Source organism: Rhinichthys klamathensis, unplaced genomic scaffold (assembly GCF_029890125.1).
Source record: "Rhinichthys klamathensis goyatoka isolate OS25496 unplaced genomic scaffold, OSU_Roscu_1.1 h1tg000338l_1, whole genome shotgun sequence".
In the NCBI taxonomy this organism is placed as follows: domain Eukaryota; kingdom Metazoa; phylum Chordata; class Actinopteri; order Cypriniformes; family Leuciscidae; genus Rhinichthys; species Rhinichthys klamathensis.
Genome location: NW_026606852.1, coordinates 887933 through 893932, shown reverse-complemented (window position 1 = coordinate 893932; position 6000 = coordinate 887933).

The window sequence follows — 6000 nt, the reverse complement described above, 5'->3', positions numbered from 1 at the left end:
CGGTTCGCCCGCCAGCTTCACCGGCTTCACTCGAGTCGCTCACTGACGGATAACGGCCGCCGCGCGCCGCCGCTTCCGCCATTAATGACGACGAGATAGCTGCATCTGTAGAAAAGGCCAGCTGCTCTATCCTGGCGTCGGACAGTGAGGATTGGGCGAGCCCTGTGGACCTCCCCCTTCTGTCCGCGAGTCGTCAGGGAAACGGGCCAGCATCAAGACCGCGGCTAGCTTTCTTTACGTTATAAGAAAGCTACCCGCCCCCGGCCCCCATGGACGTGCGTCACCGGCAAAATGAGGAAAGAGTGTGTTTTAGTCCCGCCGAGGCCGGACTAATCTCCATTTCTCAAACATTTCTCAGCTCCTCTTAGTTTGAGCGGCTGAAAATGTCAATATTGCAGCAATGAGCCTGTTGTATAACACGCAGACCTGCAAACAAACGCAGACACACACAAAACTGTGATGACACTCTCTTATCTGCTCAAGCTAATGTCGTTCCCCCCTGTGGCTCAGTGGCGGAACCCAACGCCTTCGCGCGTGAGACCCGTGTACGATCCCGGCTCTCGCAGCAGATACAAATTTAGTCTCGCCGCAGCCAGACTTCCACCGAAACTTTTCGCTCGTTCAGTTCCAGAAAATGTGACTGTTCCAGTGTATTTTGCAGTAAACAAGCCGGTACCACGGCCCACTTGCCTGCACACAAATGCCGTTTCCACGGCGACCCAGAAAAATCATTTAAGCATTTGTATTTTCTGGTATTCCGGCCACAGCCGATGGTGTTATGAGTGTAAAAAAATGCCCACAGCCCAGTGTTCATTTCTACACACAAACACAGCCCGCCACGGTACAGGGCTCGCACAAATGAAATTGACGCATGTCAATTGTGCATTAAATGTAGTGAATGTGCCCACAACCCAGTGCCCACAAACACACTGCATGTACCACGGTTTCTGTAAAACGAAACCAACACAAGTCTTCCTAGCCTCCTAGGAATATGACGGTGTTTCAGTCTCGCCGCGGCCAGATTTCCACCGAAACTTTTCGCTCGTTCAGTTCCAGAAAATGCGACTGTTCCAGTGTATTTTGCAGTAAGCAAGCCGGTACCATGGCCCGCTTGCCTGCACACAAATGCCGTTTCCACGGTGACCCAGATAAATCACATAAGCAGTGTATTTTCTGGTATTCCGGCCACAGACGATGGTGTTATGCGTGTAATAAAAATGCCCACAACCCAGTGCTCATTTCTACACATAAACACAGCCCGCAAAAATGCAGGGCTCGCACAAACAAAATCGCCTCATGTCGATTGTGCACTAAATGTAGTGAATGTGCCCACGTCTCAGTGCCCACAAACACTACACTCCACATGTCCCACGGTTTCTGTAAAAACGAAACCAACACACATTCAGTCAGCTCAGGCCGACGGTGTTTTCAGTGCAGTAAATGTGCCCGCTGTCCCGCGCCCACATTCACTCACAGACATGTTAAGCCCCACGGGGCTCACCCCGCTCTCTCTCTCTCAGCAAACTGCTATAAGGGAAACGAGCGCGGCCAGGCTGCCCGCCGCGATCGTCGCGCCCCCCGCCTCAGTCACTGCAAGCACGGTGTTTACATTACAGCACACCAGAGCTCCCTTGTCGCCACTATGTTGCGACCAGAGCCCAGATCTCATTCTACCCCTAGCTATTCATGCAAACGCGTGGGCACAGCTTACCGGGGTATCAGAATGGGTGCTGAACACTATAAAAAGAGGCTATTCGCTACAGTTCGCTCGACGGCCCCGCCGCTACATGGCGCGCGTCGAATCTACGGTAAAAACCGAAGTAGCCCATCTACTTCGAGCCGAAATAGCGACACTATTGAGCAAAGGGGCAATAGAGCCTTTATCTCAAGCTCAGAGCGAAGGGGGTCTGTACAGCAGATATTTTCTGGTACCGAAAAAAGACGGGGGTCTTAGACCCATTCTAGATCTAAGACAGCTGAACAAAGTGCTTATGAAACGCCAGTTCAGAATGCTCACAACCAGGAAAATCCTCGCGCAAATTCACCAAGGGGACTGGTTTATGTCAATAGATCTGAAGGACGCCTACTTCCAGATACAAGTAGCGTCACGTCACAGGCGATTCTTGAGATTCGCCTTCGAGGGCCAGTCATGTCAATACACAGTCCTAACGTTCGGCCTGTCTCTTGCACCCCATACATTTACAATATGCATGGACGCGGCTCTCGCACCCCTGAGACTTAGGGGCATGCGAGTTTTGAACTACTTGGACGATTGGCTGATTCTAGCTCGATCTCATTCAGAGCTCATAGAACACAGGACCATATTACTCGAGCACCTCGAGAATCTGGGTCTCACAGTCAATTGGGCGAAAAGTTCGCTGTCTCCCAGTCAGGAAATATCCTTCCTGGGCACACAACTGAACTCACTGTCTATGACAGCGCGACTGTCGCCAGAGCGCAGACTGAACGTTCAGCGCATCACGAAATCCTTCCGCTGCGGCACTATAGTCCCGCTCAAGAGGTTTCAGAAAATGCTGGGTCTCATGGCCTCAGCATCATCAGTACTCCAGCTGGGTCTGCTTCGCATGCGCCCACTGTAGTTATGGCTAATAGCACGAGTACCGCCTCGAGCTTGGGCCTCCGGTCTGTTTCACCTCAAGGTCGATCAGAAATGCGTCACAGCTCTGATACCTTGGAGATCGACCGACTGGTACCAGTCAGGTGTAAGCCTGGGGACTTCCTCGAGTGTGCAGCTGGTGTCCACGGACGCCTCCACCTCGGGATGGGGAGCGCTGCACAGGGGCAGACTGTTCTTTGGCCTGTGGTCAGAACGAGAGAAGCTCCTACACATAAACTGTCTGGAAATGATGGCAGTCGACAATGCGCTGAGGCGCTTTTGTCCCCGAATAAAAGGATACCACGTCTTAGTCCGCTCGGACAACATGTCGGTGGTAGCCTACATAAATCACCAGGGCGGCGTCAGATCCCGAAACCTTTCCAGGCTGACGGAACGCCTCCTGGTCTGGGCTCAGCACAATCTGCGCTCACTGAGAGCAGCACATGTGCCTGGTCACCTGAATTTGGGGCCAGACAGACTGTCCAGAAACAATGTTCCAGCAGGAGAATGGTCTCTGCACCCGCAGACGGTCCTTCTGCTGTGCGAGACATTCGGCAGAGCGCAGGTAGACCTATTTGTGTCCCGAGAGAACGCTCACTGTCCGAAGTTTTTCTCCAAGAGCAGGGATGGGTTGGCCCACGTCTGGCCCCGCTGCCCGCTCTATGCTTTTCCCCCAGTTTCGCTCCTGCCTCAGGTGCTGGAACGAATCAGGGAAAATGGATGCTCAGTGCTCCTTGTGGCTCCGCTCTGGACGAACCAAGCTTGGTTCCCAGTCCTGATGCAGCTGACGAGCACTGCCCCATGGCCAATACCGACGAGGAAAGACCTCCTCTCAGGCCAGGGGCTCGATTTGGCATCCTCGCCCGGAGCTGTGGTCCCTGCACGCATGGGCCATCAACGGGTACCCGCAAACCTCCCAGAGGGAGTATTAAACACGATCACGCAGGCTAGGGCGCCGTCTACTAGACGACTCTATGCCTCGAAATGGTCAGTGTTTGCTGGCTGGTGCAGAGCCCGAGGCTTTTCACCCCCAGACTGCGGGATTACGGAAGTGCTTTCCTTCCTTCAGGAGCTGCTGGATAAGGGTAGAACCCCATCCACGCTCAAAGTTTATGTGGCGGCCATAGCTGCGTTTACAAAACCCGCGACTGGCCAGTCACTTGGGAAAAATGATCTGGTCATCCGCTTCCTAAAAGGAGCTAAGAGACTAAATCCTCCCAGACCCCCCTCAATCCCCATGTGGGACCTTTCCACGGTTCTGGAAGGCATGAAAAGTGCCCCGTTTGAGCCGATCCATCTGTCGGACATGAAACACCTGTCGTTCAAGACAGCGTTTCTTATGGTTCTCGCTTCAGTGAAGCGTATAGGGGATTTGCAAACGCTCTCAGTGAGCGCGACGTGTTTGGAATTTGGGCCAAATGACTCGAAAGTCATACTCAAACCAAGACACGGATATGTGCCTAAATCCCTCAACACACCGTTCAGGGCCCAGGTTATTTCCCTGTCCCCCCTGCCGGTTTATAACGAGATGGACGCGAGCTTCCTTTGCCCAGTCAGAGCATTAAGAGCTTATGTGTCTCGCTCGTCCGTTTTCAGACAGACTGAGCAGCTTTTCGTTTCGTTCAGCGGCCGTGCTAAGGGACTAGCCGCGTCGAAACAGAGCCTATCCAGATGGATAGTTGACGCCATAGCGCTGGCATACACGTCAAAAGGCCTTAAATGCCCTTTAGGTGTTAGAGCGCACTCCACAAGAGGCATGGCCTCGTCGTGGGCTTGGTCTAGCGGGATTACCTTACAAGATATCAGTATGGCGGCAGGCTGGGCCTCCCCGTCTACATTTATAAGGTTTTATAACCTAGAGGTTCCCGCCTTACAGGCTAAACTACTATCGGTATAAAATCAAGTACTGTCTGCCCCGCTGCTTCGGCGCAGAATACTAAAATCGCTTGAGCACTGCTCGCTGACCGATAAAATTACCCCATGGGCAAAAGTAAGACCCATACTGTTACACAGTTCAGGCCGATTGTTTTCACCCTGACTGTGTGAAACACTGCAACAGTTATTAGCTCCCTTTGGATGCTAGCTTATTGGGAATGACGCTGTTAGCCTCTCTTCTCAGACTCTCTGTGAGTCCCTGGTGATTGTGCACTATATGAGCCCCGGGCACCTCCCCTTGGGACTTTGGTGTTGGATCCCAGCACGCACAGCGTTTTACACTGTGTTCCCCTAGCGTAAGATATTACGCAGTACGAGAGAACCTCTCGTAAGAGAACGTACTTGGTTCCTAACGTAACCTCGGTTCTCTCTAGAAGAGGGAACGAGTACTGCGTATCTTGCCGTGCCTGCAACACGCTCTGGTTCGCTTCGGCGATGAAAAACCAGTGATATCAGCCCATCGAGCTATATTTATAGGGCTAGGCCACGCCTACTTCGGTGGGAAGGTGACGGAGTGGGACCGTCACCAAAGGGCCTCTCTCGATAGGCTGCTGCAGTTGCCGCAGGACAGCCAATAGGCACGCAAGCCGCCTTTGCCCATGTCTGTATGCTGCCGCAACGTGTTTTACATTATTCAAAATTAAGGATAATTTTTTGGCTTCAATATCTCGTGGAAAAGAGGTTTTCCCCTAGCGTAAGATATTACGCAGTACCCGTTCCCTCTTCTAGAGAGAACCGAGGTTACGTTAGTAACAGAGTACGTTTTGCAAAAATCCACAGCTCCCGGATCATCAGGTCCAATCAGCGCAGGGGGGTGTGAGATCTGACTGTCAATCACAGATCGGGCACACGCCCCCCTCGCGCACGTTACAATCACATGCACACGCCTGAAGTTCGCGGAAGTTCGCGCAGTAACGAAGAGTGATGGCGGAAAATCAAGTAAGCTCATTTAGAGTATAAATGACGTTAGCAATTGCAATCTATCGGTAGATTACCCAGGACAGCATACCTCCAAATACTCCATGGTGTTGATGGATGCTGATGAGACGGGCGCGTTCACTGAAAATCTGGTGCACACGCACTGACGAGCATGAACTCGGTGGGAGGGTATCCGTTGATAGTGGGGGAGGGCCATGAGAGTTGTAAACATTCAAAATTTTGCCTAAATCCACTCAATCTGCCAGACTTGCCGACTGCAGCTTTAATACTCAGCCTCCAGAGAACATTTCGGCACTGGTTTGGTTCCGATCGGGCAAAAAACCAAGGACTAGATCGCAAAAGTAGATTTTTGACAATTCCAGGTGGAAATGAAATCGGAGATATACGTTTTGTCCGTCTTGAGCCAAGGATTACAGTGATACAAGATAAACGGTCTAGGAGTTATGCGCAATTTCATACTTTTGCTTGCTGTAGCGCCACCTATTGGCCAATCGGGGTCATACTTGTAT